The 23,876-nt window shown below is 33.1% G+C and overlaps 1 protein-coding gene across 1 annotated transcript in view; it reads left to right on the top strand.

The window, feature by feature from the left end:
• Positions 1-3,665: 3,665 nt before the first annotated feature.
• The window catches only part of LOC134700203 (uncharacterized), a 34,811-nt gene continuing 14,600 nt past the window's right edge, over positions 3,666-23,876 (top strand). The window contains exon 1 of the mRNA XM_063561562.1: positions 3,666-3,747. The gene's annotated coding sequence lies outside the window, so the exon portion shown is untranslated. The remainder of the gene's footprint in view (positions 3,748-23,876) is intronic.

The raw sequence follows: 23,876 nt of genomic DNA, 5'->3' as shown, positions 1-23,876 counted from the left end.
CTCCTCACCCTGATGACCCTGCTGCCTTTCATAACTTTATCCGTATACATATATAAATAGATAAACAAAAGGCTGCATGCAACACGTATTTTTTTGTATTTAAAATGATTCGTTGTAACGAGAATATTTGTGGTGAATGGAAACTGTGAGGGTCACAATCTTAAATTGCTTATAAATGTTGCTGGAACCAGTTCCGTTATCTGATCTGAATTTTCTGAAATGTGCAAGGTAGATAGACATTTTGATTTTTTTTACCGTCGGTAATGAACCATTGTGTTGATCCCATGCTAAACATAACAAAAATATCTGTACAAAGGTCTGTGAATTTTCTACAAAAGTAGTGATTTTATTTTCACTTAATTCTCTTTTCTACTAAATACAATAATGAACTATAAATAATAATGCTTTGCAAGAAGTTTCCCCTTGATATATGTACAAAATTATATCTCTATTATTCATTGTCTGTGCTGTTTTGATACTATTGCAGTTTGCACATTTCGGAATTGACAGGCCACATGAGGGGTCATAAACCGTACACGAACAGATAAAATATTGATATAAGTACTTAATTTGCATCTTTGAACCCCCACCCCGGCTTGTTTTTTTAGGAGCCTGGGGTGTCTAAAAATGGTCGATTACAGACAGCCGAGTACGCATTTTACTTTCCAGGCGTGTTATTTAGGAGATAACTGTATTGTATTTGAAGCTCCGAAGGCATCAATTGGGGATTTGATTGTCGCAAATTAAGTTTACTGGCGACGCGTTAGCGGAGACAGTAAACGGGTATTTGCGACCATCAACTCCCAAATTGATGCCATCGGAGCTTAAAATACAACATTGTTATCTCCATTCTAATGAAACTGACAGAAAACAACGTTAAAAAGTGTATTTAAAATTTGTCAAATGCCGTCTGCGCTTGCGCGTACGTCCCATAACATCAATTGTCAATTGATGCCATGTAAGAAAGTGACGTTATCCAATCAAAACAAACGTTACAAACATTGTTGCATTAGAATGTTGATTGATAAAGTCCTGAAAACGGATAGATGGAAACAAAAATGTTTGATATATCTGGCTTTAGATTCAGTTTTTTTTAAATATAAATTAAGGCTACATTTTAATATAATAATTCTATGAATTCACAATATAAAAAAATGCAGAAAAAAAATGAATGAAGTGAAACATCTTAGTAAGGAGTCATTACTAGAGATGGTGTGTTTGACACACAAAACTTTTACTAAAGTGATATTACCAATATTAAAATAAAAGTGTATTTTAGTTGGATATTTTTTCCATTTACTCATTTTCAATTACAATCAAGGCACATTTTATTTTTATTCATGAAAAATATTTATATATAGAAAAGAAGGACACATTGTTCACTTCCTCCCCCGTAATTCTTTATCAAAATTGTTTATTTTGAAATGAAAAAAGCTAAGAAATCTTAATTTTATTAGTGTTCTTTAGGTTATCTCGTCTTCATTCTCTGACATATTCTAGCCTGCCATTTCATGAAATAAGTGATTTTTTTTAGTGTTCTATCGAACTTTCGAAAAAAAAATACCTGATAACCGTTTATACAACAAAAAAATGTGTTAGAAAATCTTACAGCAAGTGATTCTTAATAGCTATAAGATACATTTTTCTTTTACAATACAACTTTTAAATCTTACGGTAAACTATTCCACGCTTTCACTGTAACCTCGCTCTAACTTACCCCTCCCCCCCAAAAAAAACAAACCCGCAATACTATTGTCATTCTTATATTCTTATAGTCAGCACTCAAGTGTTCACAAACAAATGTGTTTAAAGCTGCCAAAGACATGATTCAAACGCTCAGAAAGTCCTTTGTTCTATATTTTTGCTCTCCATTTTTATTTATGGGTTATTGTTGAAGGTCGTACGATGACGTATGATTGCTAACACATACTTCCTTTGGTTTCTTATGTCCATTGACAACAAACATACCACATCATCTACTTTATATAAGTATTGTATAAATTACAACGTATTTTGGTGATCTTGCAAAATGATCGTAATCCCGAAAATCGTAAACATATTTTCTTATCTTAAAAGGGGGCAAATAGGGTTCCATTAACAGGCCAATAAATAAGATTACAGTTAGTTTAAAAAAATATTTAAAAATAGAGGTATTTTTTCTCTCATAATAACAGTAAACAGATTCACAACAATGTCAATTTCAAGAAAGCAGACAACAGCTAATAAGTCAATAACAGTACAGCATCAATGATCTTGAATATATGCCACTTTTAACTAAAATATAAAAGCACAGAACCAGGACATAGGAGCACAGAACCAGGACCGTTTTTCTTATCACCAGCACAGCGTCAGGACAATTCCGTTTAACGAACTTGCACGACTTTTGCAATATAATATTGTTGTAATATACTTTGCATGGTTCTTATGACACATCAGAGAAAAATTAAGCAACAAAACAGTCGTTTTATTGCCGTTCTGATACAATGTAAACAAACCCACCAGCACAGAATCAGGACCCACCAGCACCCGTCAGGACCAAATCACCAGCACAGTACGTTCTCTCGCAGGACAACCATACCCACCGTGGAAATAAGAATTAAATTATAAAACATCATGCACTGTTGTTTAGCCACTCATAAAATATTTTAGTAGACCTTTCCGATTCAAATGAAATGATTCAACGTGGCTCTGCTTATAATTAAAAAATATAAAATATATATATATATACATTTTTCGTTAAATAAAATATACATGAATATCTTTACTGAAAAAAAATATTCCCATGAAAAAAACCCTGAATGAATCAATGCTTACACATTAGAAATCACATTAGAAAAACGTTACGTAAAAAACAAGAAAATAAGACGGCTTTTTGCTATATTTCCGACGTTACGTTATTATCACCAGTATTTTGCGCGACGTCTTTGCGCAAGTTAGTTACCCAAAAAATATAGCCCATCGGTACCAGAGTACCGATGGGAACAGGAAGGGGTTAATATTAATCAGACCGTACGCGTACGGTCCGACCGTATGAGTATTTTGAAAAAGTACGCATACGGTCCAGACCTCAGTGTACGGTCCAAATACTCATACGGTCTGGAACATACTCATAAGAAAGAGTAGTTCAAAAACCACTTCAACAACGATTCTTCTAATGAGTGTTTATAATAGGGGGAGGCGATCGTTTATTTTTGTATTCTTCAATTTTATGCCTTTTTTCTGTTCTTTATACTTGTTGCCCATCGTTCTCTCATCTTTATATCCTAGCACCTCAATATTCTCTAGTCTTTATATTTTTGTCCCTTTTTCTTTTTTCTGTAAATCTCCATCCACATCCTCATGAAGTAGAATTTCTAAATGTATCATGGCAGTTATCAATTTTTGTCGGAATATTTGGCGTGTAGGGACAGTGGTCGGACAAATGGGGTGTTGGAATATTGAGGCGACCCCCATCCCGTTTATTTACAATATGTACCAACACATACACATAAGTTTATCCGTCTTATCGAACAGAACAAGTGAACTTATCTTTTTAAACGTGTACATTACATTTAAACTGTTTAGTTTTGTTGTGCGTTAAAAACTATGTCGTCATTCATTCATTGACTTTTTGCTGATCAATAATGCATGCAATATTTCTTTATTCCTTTTTATATAATACACAGATAGAATCAGAGGAGTTCCAAATAGTGCAATTGAGTTTTTAGTTTCGGTTTTAAAAACGAATATTGAAACTTATATTCAACGGTAAGTCATATAGGAGAGTAGTTTTAGGACAAATATCTAAAACGTTTTGAAAATGTAGTAATACTAAGAAAGATTTGTGCATGTGTTACAAAATTAACTCGGAAGTTATAAAGATGTTATTAAATACGATTTAGGCGATCATTGTGTCTCTTCGTTTACATGGTAACAAAGGTTTTCAACATGTTTCATTTTATAAATTAACAATATTTGTCAAAATATTAAAAAGCTGAAAGGACATTTCCCACAATGAAAGTTTTAATTCTTGGGACACATCACTGCTTTTTAAACAGGGAAGTATTTTAATTTCAAATAGTTTTAAATGTTTTTAGTATCGTCCTTGATCACTATAAATATAACATGGTTTATTTATTTAAATACTTACGTAGACATTGTGTACAGTGTTGTGTACAGGAACGTATCAGTGCCACACAACTTTTTAATTAATATGTCTTCCAATGTTTGCTTCCAAACGTTACCTTTACCCCCCCCCCCCCTGTTCTCATAGCAGAGTAGGAAAAAGTAAAATGCTTAAATATTTTTAGCATATCAACGAATAATTATGAACAGGATATTAGATATAAGAAGATGCGGTATGAGTCAACAAGACAACTCTCCTTCTAAGCCACTTCTAAATGTTACCATTTTAGCTCAAAGTATGGTCTTCAACACGGAGACTTGGCTCACCCCGAACAGCAAGCAAGCACCATACCCCAAAATTGATATGCATGATCATACATGTATATACTACAAAGAAAATAAAGTAAATTGAAATTTTATATAAATATACTTCTAAAGCAAGCTCTCATTTGAGGCTTGTGTTAGGTTTGTTATATCCTAACATGCTACCCTTTTGCAATATAATGAAGATGTTTTATCACTTAAGTTATGTTCTCCTCATTCAAATTGCAACATAAAAAAAAACGGTCACACCTTGATAGGCCTCGGTCACACCTTAACAGATAGCTCGAACGAATGCCTAAAGCCTAAGTCACACCTTACCGGATAGCACGAACGGACCTAACGGATGAAAATAAAATTTGTCCGTTGACAAAATTGTTATCCGTTAGGAGTCCGTTGATGTTCTGCCGAAATAAAACGGACGCGTAACGAATGTATAGCGGACACACACCGGATATGCAACGTACGAGAAATGGGAGCGTACCGGACAGAACGAATGTCGAACGTACATACATCGGACAAGTACCGCATCAAACGGACTTCTAACGGAAGCGTACCGGATAAAATGGATGAACAATATATACGGAAAAATTAAAGGCGACAATAATAATGCATGAACATTGCATAAATTTTCAAAATGGTTAGGTGTAACTGGTTTTGTTTAATTCTTCAAAATACCGCAAAAGGTTAGTGTCTGGCCTGAGTAAGAGCAGCTTGATTGTGAAAAAGCGTCGTTACTCTAAGGTCGATTATGATAATAAGAATTAAGTTATAATCTGACATATACTAATAACTGGCAATTTTGACGCGAAATTTTCTATTGACATTTATCCGTGTCAGATCCGTTCATCATCAGTTTTGTCCGTTATACCTCCGGTAGAAGTCCGTTTCTCATTCGTTCAACATGCTTTTTATCCGTTAAACGTCCGGTAGAAGTCCGTTTGTGACTTTATCTTCCAGACCTCCAACGGATGTATAGGTAGCAATACACAGTTAGGAAAAAAACTTAAAATTGACACTCATAATTTTTAAACACCCCCTTTCCCCTCCTGTCTAACAAAGAAGGCTTTATATGTGTGTTATGCATGTATATACTTGTAGAAAGAGAATCTTCCATAGATTTGATTTCTAATGGTCATAAGGGTGAAATATAATCCCTTTTGGGTGTAACCATGGCAACAATCTGCATTTCTTAGATACAAAATATAGCAAAAAAGGGGGGTGAACATGTCACGAAAGTCTCCAAAATTTGGTCTAAAGGAAAATTTCAATGAATTACAGTGATACCTTTCCTGAATCCATAGGTTTATATCTATCAAGTGGTCCAAAAAAAATCATATGTCTTCCTGCTCGTTTCCCCATAAAATTGAATTGAAAAGATCGAGCGCAAAATCTTTGTTGATAAACACTACAATAATTTATGGACCTATGAACGGTACGGATAGGAAAATACGGACTGTCAATCATTGAAATGGCCTATAAAACATGTTAAAATCAATCTAAATGTTCATATAAACCCACTAAGAAGGCTATATTATTCTTCAATTACCTAAAAATCAATTTTATTGTACAAAAACTTTCATATTTAAAAAATTCACAGGGGCCATAATGCGAAACTAAACTTCTAACTGTGTATTGCTACCTTAAGGATTAACATTTTTTTTCCCAATTCCACTTTAAATGGATTTCTGTTTTCTACTAGTGAAAACGAGCATTTTCGCCTGCTAGTTTTGAAAATCGGTTCAGAAATGAATATTTTATGAAGGTTAGCAGTTGACACTGAAATGCAACAAAAAAGTGATTTTATGAAACATGCCATGTCAAAGTGCATTTTCTCCTTTTTTAGTCAATTTTCTAAAACTATACCTTCTAAGCCTGTCTTTTCTTGTTTAAAAACCTAAATTAACCTTAACAGTAGACAACTTTTACAAGTTAAAGCTATTTTAAAGCTCTAGAATGTCAATTTTGTTGTGTATTACCATACCAAGGCCTTGGTTAAAATTTAGTCAATACTGAATTTATTTATAACAGCGGGGAAAAAATTGGGCTTAATTCATGCTAAATTGTGACTGTATACTTGCTAAAATAATAAATTTGATTTAGTCGCATGAAAAAATATAAAGCGTTCCCTTCTAAGGTTTCTACATAACGCGCAATCTTCTTTTCCAAGGGGTAGCCAATAAAGTATCAATTAATAACGGAACCAAGTCTATGTGTCAAAATGTCTATATTGGTTGCTAAGGACAATAAACAACAAAACTAACATACATTGTCATACTAAAGGTTGTTTCTTCCTTAGAATTGTATCTATAACCTAAATATCAATAGTTTTGTGGTATGTTTGTCTGAAAAAAAGGCAATTATTTGCTTTGTCAAATGCCATAAGGTAGCAATACACAGTTAGGAAAAAAACTTAAAATTGACACTCATAATTTTTAAACACCCCCTTTCCCCTCCTGTCTAACAAAGAAGGCTTTATATGTGTGTTATGCATGTATATACTTGTAGAAAGAGAATCTTCCATAGATTTGATTTCTAATGGTCATAAGGGTGAAATATAATCCCTTTTGGGTGTAACCATGGCAACAATCTGCATTTCTTAGATACAAAATATAGCAAAAAAGGGGGGTGAACATGTCACGAAAGTCTCCAAAATTTGGTCTAAAGGAAAATTTCAATGAATTACAGTGATACCTTTCCTGAATCCATAGGTTTATATCTATCAAGTGGTCCAAAAAAAATCATATGTCTTCCTGCTCGTTTCCCCATAAAATTGAATTGAAAAGATCGAGCGCAAAATCTTTGTTGATAAACACTACAATAATTTATGGACCTATGAACGGTACGGATAGGAAAATACGGACTGTCAATCATTGAAATGGCCTATAAAACATGTTAAAATCAATCTAAATGTTCATATAAACCCACTAAGAAGGCTATATTATTCTTCAATTACCTAAAAATCAATTTTATTGTACAAAAACTTTCATATTTAAAAAATTCACAGGGGCCATAATGCGAAACTAAACTTCTAACTGTGTATTGCTACCTTAAGGATTAACATTTTTTTTCCCAATTCCACTTTAAATGGATTTCTGTTTTCTACTAGTGAAAACGAGCATTTTCGCCTGCTAGTTTTGAAAATCGGTTCAGAAATGAATATTTTATGAAGGTTAGCAGTTGACACTGAAATGCAACAAAAAAGTGATTTTATGAAACATGCCATGTCAAAGTGCATTTTCTCCTTTTTTAGTCAATTTTCTAAAACTATACCTTCTAAGCCTGTCTTTTCTTGTTTAAAAACCTAAATTAACCTTAACAGTAGACAACTTTTACAAGTTAAAGCTATTTTAAAGCTCTAGAATGTCAATTTTGTTGTGTATTACCATACCAAGGCCTTGGTTAAAATTTAGTCAATACTGAATTTATTTATAACAGCGGGGAAAAAATTGGGCTTAATTCATGCTAAATTGTGACTGTATACTTGCTAAAATAATAAATTTGATTTAGTCGCATGAAAAAATATAAAGCGTTCCCTTCTAAGGTTTCTACATAACGCGCAATCTTCTTTTCCAAGGGGTAGCCAATAAAGTATCAATTAATAACGGAACCAAGTCTATGTGTCAAAATGTCTATATTGGTTGCTAAGGACAATAAACAACAAAACTAACATACATTGTCATACTAAAGGTTGTTTCTTCCTTAGAATTGTATCTATAACCTAAATATCAATAGTTTTGTGGTATGTTTGTCTGAAAAAAAGGCAATTATTTGCTTTGTCAAATGCCATAAGGTAGCAATACACAGTTAGGAAAAAAACTTAAAATTGACACTCATAATTTTTAAACACCCCCTTTCCCCTCCTGTCTAACAAAGAAGGCTTTATATGTGTGTTATGCATGTATATACTTGTAGAAAGAGAATCTTCCATAGATTTGATTTCTAATGGTCATAAGGGTGAAATATAATCCCTTTTGGGTGTAACCATGGCAACAATCTGCATTTCTTAGATACAAAATATAGCAAAAAAGGGGGGTGAACATGTCACGAAAGTCTCCAAAATTTGGTCTAAAGGAAAATTTCAATGAATTACAGTGATACCTTTCCTGAATCCATAGGTTTATATCTATCAAGTGGTCCAAAAAAAATCATATGTCTTCCTGCTCGTTTCCCCATAAAATTGAATTGAAAAGATCGAGCGCAAAATCTTTGTTGATAAACACTACAATAATTTATGGACCTATGAACGGTACGGATAGGAAAATACGGACTGTCAATCATTGAAATGGCCTATAAAACATGTTAAAATCAATCTAAATGTTCATATAAACCCACTAAGAAGGCTATATTATTCTTCAATTACCTAAAAATCAATTTTATTGTACAAAAACTTTCATATTTAAAAAATTCACAGGGGCCATAATGCGAAACTAAACTTCTAACTGTGTATTGCTACCTTAAGGATTAACATTTTTTTTCCCAATTCCACTTTAAATGGATTTCTGTTTTCTACTAGTGAAAACGAGCATTTTCGCCTGCTAGTTTTGAAAATCGGTTCAGAAATGAATATTTTATGAAGGTTAGCAGTTGACACTGAAATGCAACAAAAAAGTGATTTTATGAAACATGCCATGTCAAAGTGCATTTTCTCCTTTTTTAGTCAATTTTCTAAAACTATACCTTCTAAGCCTGTCTTTTCTTGTTTAAAAACCTAAATTAACCTTAACAGTAGACAACTTTTACAAGTTAAAGCTATTTTAAAGCTCTAGAATGTCAATTTTGTTGTGTATTACCATACCAAGGCCTTGGTTAAAATTTAGTCAATACTGAATTTATTTATAACAGCGGGGAAAAAATTGGGCTTAATTCATGCTAAATTGTGACTGTATACTTGCTAAAATAATAAATTTGATTTAGTCGCATGAAAAAATATAAAGCGTTCCCTTCTAAGGTTTCTACATAACGCGCAATCTTCTTTTCCAAGGGGTAGCCAATAAAGTATCAATTAATAACGGAACCAAGTCTATGTGTCAAAATGTCTATATTGGTTGCTAAGGACAATAAACAACAAAACTAACATACATTGTCATACTAAAGGTTGTTTCTTCCTTAGAATTGTATCTATAACCTAAATATCAATAGTTTTGTGGTATGTTTGTCTGAAAAAAAGGCAATTATTTGCTTTGTCAAATGCCATAAGGATTAACATTTTTTTTCCCAATTCCACTTTAAATGGATTTCTGTTTTCTACTAGTGAAAACGAGCATTTTCGCCTGCTAGTTTTGAAAATCGGTTCAGAAATGAATATTTTATGAAGGTTAGCAGTTGACACTGAAATGCAACAAAAAAGTGATTTTATGAAACATGCCATGTCAAAGTGCATTTTCTCCTTTTTTAGTCAATTTTCTAAAACTATACCTTCTAAGCCTGTCTTTTCTTGTTTAAAAACCTAAATTAACCTTAACAGTAGACAACTTTTACAAGTTAAAGCTATTTTAAAGCTCTAGAATGTCAATTTTGTTGTGTATTACCATACCAAGGCCTTGGTTAAAATTTAGTCAATACTGAATTTATTTATAACAGCGGGGAAAAAATTGGGCTTAATTCATGCTAAATTGTGACTGTATACTTGCTAAAATAATAAATTTGATTTAGTCGCATGAAAAAATATAAAGCGTTCCCTTCTAAGGTTTCTACATAACGCGCAATCTTCTTTTCCAAGGGGTAGCCAATAAAGTATCAATTAATAACGGAACCAAGTCTATGTGTCAAAATGTCTATATTGGTTGCTAAGGACAATAAACAACAAAACTAACATACATTGTCATACTAAAGGTTGTTTCTTCCTTAGAATTGTATCTATAACCTAAATATCAATAGTTTTGTGGTATGTTTGTCTGAAAAAAAGGCAATTATTTGCTTTGTCAAATGCCATAAGGTAGCAATACACAGTTAGGAAAAAAACTTAAAATTGACACTCATAATTTTTAAACACCCCCTTTCCCCTCCTGTCTAACAAAGAAGGCTTTATATGTGTGTTATGCATGTATATACTTGTAGAAAGAGAATCTTCCATAGATTTGATTTCTAATGGTCATAAGGGTGAAATATAATCCCTTTTGGGTGTAACCATGGCAACAATCTGCATTTCTTAGATACAAAATATAGCAAAAAAGGGGGGTGAACATGTCACGAAAGTCTCCAAAATTTGGTCTAAAGGAAAATTTCAATGAATTACAGTGATACCTTTCCTGAATCCATAGGTTTATATCTATCAAGTGGTCCAAAAAAAATCATATGTCTTCCTGCTCGTTTCCCCATAAAATTGAATTGAAAAGATCGAGCGCAAAATCTTTGTTGATAAACACTACAATAATTTATGGACCTATGAACGGTACGGATAGGAAAATACGGACTGTCAATCATTGAAATGGCCTATAAAACATGTTAAAATCAATCTAAATGTTCATATAAACCCACTAAGAAGGCTATATTATTCTTCAATTACCTAAAAATCAATTTTATTGTACAAAAACTTTCATATTTAAAAAATTCACAGGGGCCATAATGCGAAACTAAACTTCTAACTGTGTATTGCTACCTTAAGGATTAACATTTTTTTTCCCAATTCCACTTTAAATGGATTTCTGTTTTCTACTAGTGAAAACGAGCATTTTCGCCTGCTAGTTTTGAAAATCGGTTCAGAAATGAATATTTTATGAAGGTTAGCAGTTGACACTGAAATGCAACAAAAAAGTGATTTTATGAAACATGCCATGTCAAAGTGCATTTTCTCCTTTTTTAGTCAATTTTCTAAAACTATACCTTCTAAGCCTGTCTTTTCTTGTTTAAAAACCTAAATTAACCTTAACAGTAGACAACTTTTACAAGTTAAAGCTATTTTAAAGCTCTAGAATGTCAATTTTGTTGTGTATTACCATACCAAGGCCTTGGTTAAAATTTAGTCAATACTGAATTTATTTATAACAGCGGGGAAAAAATTGGGCTTAATTCATGCTAAATTGTGACTGTATACTTGCTAAAATAATAAATTTGATTTAGTCGCATGAAAAAATATAAAGCGTTCCCTTCTAAGGTTTCTACATAACGCGCAATCTTCTTTTCCAAGGGGTAGCCAATAAAGTATCAATTAATAACGGAACCAAGTCTATGTGTCAAAATGTCTATATTGGTTGCTAAGGACAATAAACAACAAAACTAACATACATTGTCATACTAAAGGTTGTTTCTTCCTTAGAATTGTATCTATAACCTAAATATCAATAGTTTTGTGGTATGTTTGTCTGAAAAAAAGGCAATTATTTGCTTTGTCAAATGCCATAAGGTAGCAATACACAGTTAGGAAAAAAACTTAAAATTGACACTCATAATTTTTAAACACCCCCTTTCCCCTCCTGTCTAACAAAGAAGGCTTTATATGTGTGTTATGCATGTATATACTTGTAGAAAGAGAATCTTCCATAGATTTGATTTCTAATGGTCATAAGGGTGAAATATAATCCCTTTTGGGTGTAACCATGGCAACAATCTGCATTTCTTAGATACAAAATATAGCAAAAAAGGGGGGTGAACATGTCACGAAAGTCTCCAAAATTTGGTCTAAAGGAAAATTTCAATGAATTACAGTGATACCTTTCCTGAATCCATAGGTTTATATCTATCAAGTGGTCCAAAAAAAATCATATGTCTTCCTGCTCGTTTCCCCATAAAATTGAATTGAAAAGATCGAGCGCAAAATCTTTGTTGATAAACACTACAATAATTTATGGACCTATGAACGGTACGGATAGGAAAATACGGACTGTCAATCATTGAAATGGCCTATAAAACATGTTAAAATCAATCTAAATGTTCATATAAACCCACTAAGAAGGCTATATTATTCTTCAATTACCTAAAAATCAATTTTATTGTACAAAAACTTTCATATTTAAAAAATTCACAGGGGCCATAATGCGAAACTAAACTTCTAACTGTGTATTGCTACCTTAAGGATTAACATTTTTTTTCCCAATTCCACTTTAAATGGATTTCTGTTTTCTACTAGTGAAAACGAGCATTTTCGCCTGCTAGTTTTGAAAATCGGTTCAGAAATGAATATTTTATGAAGGTTAGCAGTTGACACTGAAATGCAACAAAAAAGTGATTTTATGAAACATGCCATGTCAAAGTGCATTTTCTCCTTTTTTAGTCAATTTTCTAAAACTATACCTTCTAAGCCTGTCTTTTCTTGTTTAAAAACCTAAATTAACCTTAACAGTAGACAACTTTTACAAGTTAAAGCTATTTTAAAGCTCTAGAATGTCAATTTTGTTGTGTATTACCATACCAAGGCCTTGGTTAAAATTTAGTCAATACTGAATTTATTTATAACAGCGGGGAAAAAATTGGGCTTAATTCATGCTAAATTGTGACTGTATACTTGCTAAAATAATAAATTTGATTTAGTCGCATGAAAAAATATAAAGCGTTCCCTTCTAAGGTTTCTACATAACGCGCAATCTTCTTTTCCAAGGGGTAGCCAATAAAGTATCAATTAATAACGGAACCAAGTCTATGTGTCAAAATGTCTATATTGGTTGCTAAGGACAATAAACAACAAAACTAACATACATTGTCATACTAAAGGTTGTTTCTTCCTTAGAATTGTATCTATAACCTAAATATCAATAGTTTTGTGGTATGTTTGTCTGAAAAAAAGGCAATTATTTGCTTTGTCAAATGCCATAAGGTAGCAATACACAGTTAGGAAAAAAACTTAAAATTGACACTCATAATTTTTAAACACCCCCTTTCCCCTCCTGTCTAACAAAGAAGGCTTTATATGTGTGTTATGCATGTATATACTTGTAGAAAGAGAATCTTCCATAGATTTGATTTCTAATGGTCATAAGGGTGAAATATAATCCCTTTTGGGTGTAACCATGGCAACAATCTGCATTTCTTAGATACAAAATATAGCAAAAAAGGGGGGTGAACATGTCACGAAAGTCTCCAAAATTTGGTCTAAAGGAAAATTTCAATGAATTACAGTGATACCTTTCCTGAATCCATAGGTTTATATCTATCAAGTGGTCCAAAAAAAATCATATGTCTTCCTGCTCGTTTCCCCATAAAATTGAATTGAAAAGATCGAGCGCAAAATCTTTGTTGATAAACACTACAATAATTTATGGACCTATGAACGGTACGGATAGGAAAATACGGACTGTCAATCATTGAAATGGCCTATAAAACATGTTAAAATCAATCTAAATGTTCATATAAACCCACTAAGAAGGCTATATTATTCTTCAATTACCTAAAAATCAATTTTATTGTACAAAAACTTTCATATTTAAAAAATTCACAGGGGCCATAATGCGAAACTAAACTTCTAACTGTGTATTGCTACCTTAAGGATTAACATTTTTTTTCCCAATTCCACTTTAAATGGATTTCTGTTTTCTACTAGTGAAAACGAGCATTTTCGCCTGCTAGTTTTGAAAATCGGTTCAGAAATGAATATTTTATGAAGGTTAGCAGTTGACACTGAAATGCAACAAAAAAGTGATTTTATGAAACATGCCATGTCAAAGTGCATTTTCTCCTTTTTTAGTCAATTTTCTAAAACTATACCTTCTAAGCCTGTCTTTTCTTGTTTAAAAACCTAAATTAACCTTAACAGTAGACAACTTTTACAAGTTAAAGCTATTTTAAAGCTCTAGAATGTCAATTTTGTTGTGTATTACCATACCAAGGCCTTGGTTAAAATTTAGTCAATACTGAATTTATTTATAACAGCGGGGAAAAAATTGGGCTTAATTCATGCTAAATTGTGACTGTATACTTGCTAAAATAATAAATTTGATTTAGTCGCATGAAAAAATATAAAGCGTTCCCTTCTAAGGTTTCTACATAACGCGCAATCTTCTTTTCCAAGGGGTAGCCAATAAAGTATCAATTAATAACGGAACCAAGTCTATGTGTCAAAATGTCTATATTGGTTGCTAAGGACAATAAACAACAAAACTAACATACATTGTCATACTAAAGGTTGTTTCTTCCTTAGAATTGTATCTATAACCTAAATATCAATAGTTTTGTGGTATGTTTGTCTGAAAAAAAGGCAATTATTTGCTTTGTCAAATGCCATAAGGATTAACATTTTTTTTCCCAATTCCACTTTAAATGGATTTCTGTTTTCTACTAGTGAAAACGAGCATTTTCGCCTGCTAGTTTTGAAAATCGGTTCAGAAATGAATATTTTATGAAGGTTAGCAGTTGACACTGAAATGCAACAAAAAAGTGATTTTATGAAACATGCCATGTCAAAGTGCATTTTCTCCTTTTTTAGTCAATTTTCTAAAACTATACCTTCTAAGCCTGTCTTTTCTTGTTTAAAAACCTAAATTAACCTTAACAGTAGACAACTTTTACAAGTTAAAGCTATTTTAAAGCTCTAGAATGTCAATTTTGTTGTGTATTACCATACCAAGGCCTTGGTTAAAATTTAGTCAATACTGAATTTATTTATAACAGCGGGGAAAAAATTGGGCTTAATTCATGCTAAATTGTGACTGTATACTTGCTAAAATAATAAATTTGATTTAGTCGCATGAAAAAATATAAAGCGTTCCCTTCTAAGGTTTCTACATAACGCGCAATCTTCTTTTCCAAGGGGTAGCCAATAAAGTATCAATTAATAACGGAACCAAGTCTATGTGTCAAAATGTCTATATTGGTTGCTAAGGACAATAAACAACAAAACTAACATACATTGTCATACTAAAGGTTGTTTCTTCCTTAGAATTGTATCTATAACCTAAATATCAATAGTTTTGTGGTATGTTTGTCTGAAAAAAAGGCAATTATTTGCTTTGTCAAATGCCATAAGGTAGCAATACACAGTTAGGAAAAAAACTTAAAATTGACACTCATAATTTTTAAACACCCCCTTTCCCCTCCTGTCTAACAAAGAAGGCTTTATATGTGTGTTATGCATGTATATACTTGTAGAAAGAGAATCTTCCATAGATTTGATTTCTAATGGTCATAAGGGTGAAATATAATCCCTTTTGGGTGTAACCATGGCAACAATCTGCATTTCTTAGATACAAAATATAGCAAAAAAGGGGGGTGAACATGTCACGAAAGTCTCCAAAATTTGGTCTAAAGGAAAATTTCAATGAATTACAGTGATACCTTTCCTGAATCCATAGGTTTATATCTATCAAGTGGTCCAAAAAAAATCATATGTCTTCCTGCTCGTTTCCCCATAAAATTGAATTGAAAAGATCGAGCGCAAAATCTTTGTTGATAAACACTACAATAATTTATGGACCTATGAACGGTACGGATAGGAAAATACGGACTGTCAATCATTGAAATGGCCTATAAAACATGTTAAAATCAATCTAAATGTTCATATAAACCCACTAAGAAGGCTATATTATTCTTCAATTACCTAAAAATCAATTTTATTGTACAAAAACTTTCATATTTAAAAAATTCACAGGGGCCATAATGCGAAACTAAACTTCTAACTGTGTATTGCTACCTTAAGGATTAACATTTTTTTTCCCAATTCCACTTTAAATGGATTTCTGTTTTCTACTAGTGAAAACGAGCATTTTCGCCTGCTAGTTTTGAAAATCGGTTCAGAAATGAATATTTTATGAAGGTTAGCAGTTGACACTGAAATGCAACAAAAAAGTGATTTTATGAAACATGCCATGTCAAAGTGCATTTTCTCCTTTTTTAGTCAATTTTCTAAAACTATACCTTCTAAGCCTGTCTTTTCTTGTTTAAAAACCTAAATTAACCTTAACAGTAGACAACTTTTACAAGTTAAAGCTATTTTAAAGCTCTAGAATGTCAATTTTGTTGTGTATTACCATACCAAGGCCTTGGTTAAAATTTAGTCAATACTGAATTTATTTATAACAGCGGGGAAAAAATTGGGCTTAATTCATGCTAAATTGTGACTGTATACTTGCTAAAATAATAAATTTGATTTAGTCGCATGAAAAAATATAAAGCGTTCCCTTCTAAGGTTTCTACATAACGCGCAATCTTCTTTTCCAAGGGGTAGCCAATAAAGTATCAATTAATAACGGAACCAAGTCTATGTGTCAAAATGTCTATATTGGTTGCTAAGGACAATAAACAACAAAACTAACATACATTGTCATACTAAAGGTTGTTTCTTCCTTAGAATTGTATCTATAACCTAAATATCAATAGTTTTGTGGTATGTTTGTCTGAAAAAAAGGCAATTATTTGCTTTGTCAAATGCCATAAGGTAGCAATACACAGTTAGGAAAAAAACTTAAAATTGACACTCATAATTTTTAAACACCCCCTTTCCCCTCCTGTCTAACAAAGAAGGCTTTATATGTGTGTTATGCATGTATATACTTGTAGAAAGAGAATCTTCCATAGATTTGATTTCTAATGGTCATAAGGGTGAAATATAATCCCTTTTGGGTGTAACCATGGCAACAATCTGCATTTCTTAGATACAAAATATAGCAAAAAAGGGGGGTGAACATGTCACGAAAGTCTCCAAAATTTGGTCTAAAGGAAAATTTCAATGAATTACAGTGATACCTTTCCTGAATCCATAGGTTTATATCTATCAAGTGGTCCAAAAAAAATCATATGTCTTCCTGCTCGTTTCCCCATAAAATTGAATTGAAAAGATCGAGCGCAAAATCTTTGTTGATAAACACTACAATAATTTATGGACCTATGAACGGTACGGATAGGAAAATACGGACTGTCAATCATTGAAATGGCCTATAAAACATGTTAAAATCAATCTAAATGTTCATATAAACCCACTAAGAAGGCTATATTATTCTTCAATTACCTAAAAATCAATTTTATTGTACAAAAACTTTCATATTTAAAAAATTCACAGGGGCCATAATGCGAAACTAAACTTCTAACTGTGTATTGCTACCTTAAGGATTAACATTTTTTTTCCCAATTCCACTTTAAATGGATTTCTGTTTTCTACTAGTGAAAACGAGCATTTTCGCCTGCTAGTTTTGAAAATCGGTTCAGAAATGAATATTTTATGAAGGTTAGCAGTTGACACTGAAATGCAACAAAAAAGTGATTTTATGAAACATGCCATGTCAAAGTGCATTTTCTCCTTTTTTAGTCAATTTTCTAAAACTATACCTTCTAAGCCTGTCTTTTCTTGTTTAAAAACCTAAATTAACCTTAACAGTAGACAACTTTTACAAGTTAAAGCTATTTTAAAGCTCTAGAATGTCAATTTTGTTGTGTATTACCATACCAAGGCCTTGGTTAAAATTTAGTCAATACTGAATTTATTTATAACAGCGGGGAAAAAATTGGGCTTAATTCATGCTAAATTGTGACTGTATACTTGCTAAAATAATAAATTTGATTTAGTCGCATGAAAAAATATAAAGCGTTCCCTTCTAAGGTTTCTACATAACGCGCAATCTTCTTTTCCAAGGGGTAGCCAATAAAGTATCAATTAATAACGGAACCAAGTCTATGTGTCAAAATGTCTATATTGGTTGCTAAGGACAATAAACAACAAAACTAACATACATTGTCATACTAAAGGTTGTTTCTTCCTTAGAATTGTATCTATAACCTAAATATCAATAGTTTTGTGGTATGTTTGTCTGAAAAAAAGGCAATTATTTGCTTTGTCAAATGCCATAAGGTAGCAATACACAGTTAGGAAAAAAACTTAAAATTGACACTCATAATTTTTAAACACCCCCTTTCCCCTCCTGTCTAACAAAGAAGGCTTTATATGTGTGTTATGCATGTATATACTTGTAGAAAGAGAATCTTCCATAGATTTGATTTCTAATGGTCATAAGGGTGAAATATAATCCCTTTTGGGTGTAACCATGGCAACAATCTGCATTTCTTAGATACAAAATATAGCAAAAAAGGGGGGTGAACATGTCACGAAAGTCTCCAAAATTTGGTCTAAAGGAAAATTTCAATGAATTACAGTGATACCTTTCCTGAATCCATAGGTTTATATCTATCAAGTGGTCCAAAAAAAATCATATGTCTTCCTGCTCGTTTCCCCATAAAATTGAATTGAAAAGATCGAGCGCAAAATCTTTGTTGATAAACACTACAATAATTTATGGACCTATGAACGGTACGGATAGGAAAATACGGACTGTCAATCATTGAAATGGCCTATAAAACATGTTAAAATCAATCTAAATGTTCATATAAACCCACTAAGAAGGCTATATTATTCTTCAATTACCTAAAAATCAATTTTATTGTACAAAAACTTTCATATTTAAAAAATTCACAGGGGCCATAATGCGAAACTAAACTTCTAACTGTGTATTGCTACCTTAAGGATTAACATTTTTTTTCCCAATTCCACTTTAAATGGATTTCTGTTTTCTACTAGTGAAAACGAGCATTTTCGCCTGCTAGTTTTGAAAATCGGTTCAGAAATGAATATTTTATGAAGGTTAGCAGTTGACACTGAAATGCAACAAAAAAGTGATTTTATGAAACATGCCATGTCAAAGTGCATTTTCTCCTTTTTTAGTCAATTTTCTAAAACTATACCTTCTAAGCCTGTCTTTTCTTGTTTAAAAACCTAAATTAACCTTAACAGTAGACAACTTTTACAAGTTAAAGCTATTTTAAAGCTCTAGAATGTCAATTTTGTTGTGTATTACCATACCAAGGCCTTGGTTAAAATTTAGTCAATACTGAATTTATTTATAACAGCGGGGAAAAAATTGGGCTTAATTCATGCTAAATTGTGACTGTATACTTGCTAAAATAATAAATTTGATTTAGTCGCATGAAAAAATATAAAGCGTTCCCTTCTAAGGTTTCTACATAACGCGCAATCTTCTTTTCCAAGGGGTAGCCAATAAAGTATCAATTAATAACGGAACCAAGTCTATGTGTCAAAATGTCTATATTGGTTGCTAAGGACAATAAACAACAAAACTAACATACATTGTCATACTAAAGGTTGTTTCTTCCTTAGAATTGTATCTATAACCTAAATATCAATAGTTTTGTGGTATGTTTGTCTGAAAAAAAGGCAATTATTTGCTTTGTCAAATGCCATAAGGTAGCAATACACAGTTAGGAAAAAAACTTAAAATTGACACTCATAATTTTTAAACACCCCCTTTCCCCTCCTGTCTAACAAAGAAGGCTTTATATGTGTGTTATGCATGTATATACTTGTAGAAAGAGAATCTTCCATAGATTTGATTTCTAATGGTCATAAGGGTGAAATATAATCCCTTTTGGGTGTAACCATGGCAACAATCTGCATTTCTTAGATACAAAATATAGCAAAAAAGGGGGGTGAACATGTCACGAAAGTCTCCAAAATTTGGTCTAAAGGAAAATTTCAATGAATTACAGTGATACCTTTCCTGAATCCATAGGTTTATATCTATCAAGTGGTCCAAAAAAAATCATATGTCTTCCTGCTCGTTTCCCCATAAAATTGAATTGAAAAGATCGAGCGCAAAATCTTTGTTGATAAACACTACAATAATTTATGGACCTATGAACGGTACGGATAGGAAAATACGGACTGTCAATCATTGAAATGGCCTATAAAACATGTTAAAATCAATCTAAATGTTCATATAAACCCACTAAGAAGGCTATATTATTCTTCAATTACCTAAAAATCAATTTTATTGTACAAAAACTTTCATATTTAAAAAATTCACAGGGGCCATAATGCGAAACTAAACTTCTAACTGTGTATTGCTACCATAACGAACACGTAACGGATACAAAACGGAAAAGAAACGGACGAGTACCGTACAAAACGGACAACTTACGGACGTTCAACGGACATTTTATCCGTTGGACGTCCATTCAAAGTTTTGAACATGCTCAAAACTTTCCACCAGACAGAACGGACGTCGACGGATAAAACGTACGCTTAGCGGACATGCAACGGATATGGACGGACGTACAACGGACGTCTAACGGACATAAACGGATTGAAAAGGGTTATCCGTTCGGCGTCTGTTCGAGCTATCCGGTAAGGTGTGATCGAGGCTTAATATATAACTTGTTTTTCATTCTATTCATGTCCATTAGACGTCCGTTCTTATCCGTTCTTATCCGTTAGACGTCCGTCCATATCCATGTCGTGTCCGTTTAGTGTATGTTTCATCCGTTGACGTCCGTTTTGTCCGGTTGAAAAACGTTAAACGTACGTCCAACGGATGAACTGTCTGTTGAACGTGCGGTGAGTGTCATGAATTCTTATTATTCATAATCGATCTTAGAGTAAGAACACGTCTTCACTACCAAGCAGCTCTTTTACAGGCCAGGCACTTCCCTTTGGCGGCATTTTGAAGAACAAACCAAAACCAGTTACACAGAATTTTTTGAATATTTTTGCGATTTACATGTATTGTTATTGTCGCTATTAATTTTTCCGTATATCTTGTTCATCCGTTTTATCCGATACCCTTCCATTATGTGCCCGTTTTATGTGGTACTCGTTCGTTGAATGTAAGTTTGACATCCGTTCTGTCCGGTATGTTTTCGTTTCTCGTACGTTGCTCTCCTGTGTGTGTCCGTTATGAATTCGTTACGCATCCGTTTAATTTGGTCAGTACACCCACGGACTCTCAACGGATAACATTTTTGTCAACGGAAAACTCTTAATATTTTCATCCGTTAGGCGTCCGTTCGTGCTATCCGGTAAGTAGTGATCAAAGCTTAACGGATGGCTAAAGAAATGCCGAACGGATAACTTTTTTTTTAATCCGTTCATGTCCGTTAGAAGTCCGTTCATATCCGTTTCAAGCAAACGTTTTACCCGTCGACGTCCGTTCTGACAGGTGGAAGATTTTGAGCAGTTCAAAACTTTGATAGGACGTCCAACGGGTGAAGTGTCGTTGGACGTCCGGTAGGCGTTCGTTTTGTACGGTACTCGTTCGTTTCGTTTCCGTTTTGTATCTGTTACTTTTCCGTTGTACATCCGTTTGGGGTCTGGTGGAGAAATTGACCAACGGACTTCTTCCGGACGTTTAACGGTTAAAACGGATATTGAATAATGTGAAACGAACTTCTACCGGACGTATAACGGATAAAACGGATGATTAACGGATCTGAAATAGATAAATACCAATTGAAAATTACGCGTCAGAAATGCTAATTATTGGTATGTCAGATTTCTTAAGTGTCAGAAATTCTTATTAATATTTATAATCGATCTTAGAGTAAGGACACGTCTACACTACCAAGCAGCTCTTTTACAGGCCAGGCACTTCCCTTTGGCGGCATTTTGAAGAACAAACCAAAACCAGTTACACAGAATTTTTTGAATATTTTTGCGATTTACATGTATTGTTATTGTAGCTATTAATTTTTCCGTATATCTTGTTCATCCGTTTTATTCGATACGCTTCCATTATGTGCCTGTTTTATGTTGTACTCGTCCGTTGGATGTAAGTTCGACATCCGTTCTGTCCGGTATGTTTTCGTTTCTCGTACGTTGCTCTACTGTGTGTGTCCGTTATGCATTCGTTACGCATCCGTTTAATTTGGTCAGTACACCCACGGACTTCCAACGGATAACATTTTTGTCAACGGAAAACTCTTAATATTTTCATCCGTTAGGCGTCCGTTCGTGCTATCCGGTAATTAGTAGTGATCAAAGCTTAACAGATGGCTAAAAAATGCCGAACGGATAACTTTTCTTTAATCCGTTCATATCCGTTAGAAGTCCGTTCATATCCGTTTAGAGCGTACTTTTTACCCGTCGATGTCTGTTCTGTCAGGTGGAAGATTTTGAGCAGTTCTAAACTTTGATAGGACGTCCAACGGATGAAGTGTCCGTTGAACGTCCGGTAGGCGTTCGTTTTGTACGGTACTCGTCCGTTTCGTTTCCGTTTTGTATCTGTTACTTTTCCGTTGTACATCCGTTGGGGGTCTGGTGGAGAAATTCACCAACTGACTTCTACCGGACGTTTAACGGTTAAAACGGATATTGAATAATGTGAAACGAACTTCTACCGGACGTATAACGGATAAAACGGATGATTAACGGATCTGAAATAGATAAATACCAATTGAAAATTTCGCGTCAGAAATGCTAATTATTGGTATGTCAGATTTCTTAAGTGTCAGAAATTCTTATTATTTATAATCGATCTTAGAGTAAGGGCACGTCTTCACTACCAAGCAGTTCTTATTCAGGCCAGACACTACCCTATGGCGGCATTTTGAAGAACAAACAAAACCAGCTACACAGAAACTTTTTGGATATTTATGTGATTTACATGTATTAATATTGCCGCCTTTAATTTTTCAGTATATCTTGTTCATCCATTTTATCCGATACTCTTCTGTTAGGTGTCTGTATAATGCGGTAATCGTTCGTTGAAGGTAAGTTCGACATCCGTTCTGTCCGGTACGTTTCCGTTTCTCGAACGTTGCATATCCGGTGTGTGACGTTATACATTGATTTCGTTACGCGTCCGTTTTATTTTGGCAGAATATCAACGGACTCCTAACGGATAACAATTTTGGTAACGGACAACTTTTATTTTCATCTGTACATGACCATTACTAGATTTCTCACATCAAAATTTAAAAAAAAATCTTCCTTCCTTATTTTATATTATTTATTTAAAAGCATGAAGATCGTTTCGTCTATTTGACGTTCATAATTGTATGACACTATTTTTGCTCTTTCTATTGAAATATGCCTAAACCATATCTATCTTTTTGTTCAATTTTATACTTATCGATGCACAAACCATTCTTTATTTATACATGTATAATTGCACTTCAAAGTCTCCCTTATTCCTATGCATATTCATTATATTGATACGGCCTTGTACTTTTTTTTTTTTTTCTTAACTACTACTTAAAAAATGACAGACATATATATATATACCGTTTTATATATATATATATATATATATATATATACAACTCGTCTAAACATCAACCCAACAATGTTAGATCTGTAAATTTGCTTTCGCAAATTTTTGGTTCTTCCCTCGCCGGGATTCGAACCCATGCTACTGTGATATCGTGACACCAAATCGCCTGCACTGCAGCCGTCCCGCTAGACCACACGACCACCTGGGCTCTCAAAAAAAAGAGCTTTCGGTGGCCATATGTTACCTTTCCACGTCAGTTTTAATCTAGCGGCGTACTACAGTACATGATATATAAGGCATGAAGATGTTATTGTTACAGATCAGCTAAATTATCTATAGTAAAGGATCCTACAAATTAATATATATATATATATGTCTGTCATTTTTTAAGTAGTAGTAATATATATATATTATTTAGCTGATCTGTAACAATAACATCTTCGTGCCTTATATATCATGTACTGTAGTACGCCGCTAGATTAAAACTGACGTGGAAAGGTAACATATGGCCACCGAAAGCTCTTTTCTGAG

The sequence above is a fragment of the Mytilus trossulus genome, unplaced genomic scaffold (assembly GCF_036588685.1).
Source record: "Mytilus trossulus isolate FHL-02 unplaced genomic scaffold, PNRI_Mtr1.1.1.hap1 h1tg000128l__unscaffolded, whole genome shotgun sequence".
In the NCBI taxonomy this organism is placed as follows: Eukaryota; Metazoa; Mollusca; class Bivalvia; order Mytilida; family Mytilidae; genus Mytilus; species Mytilus trossulus.
The sequence above is the reverse complement of the archived record's forward strand: the minus strand, read 5'-3'. Positions and strand labels throughout refer to the sequence as shown.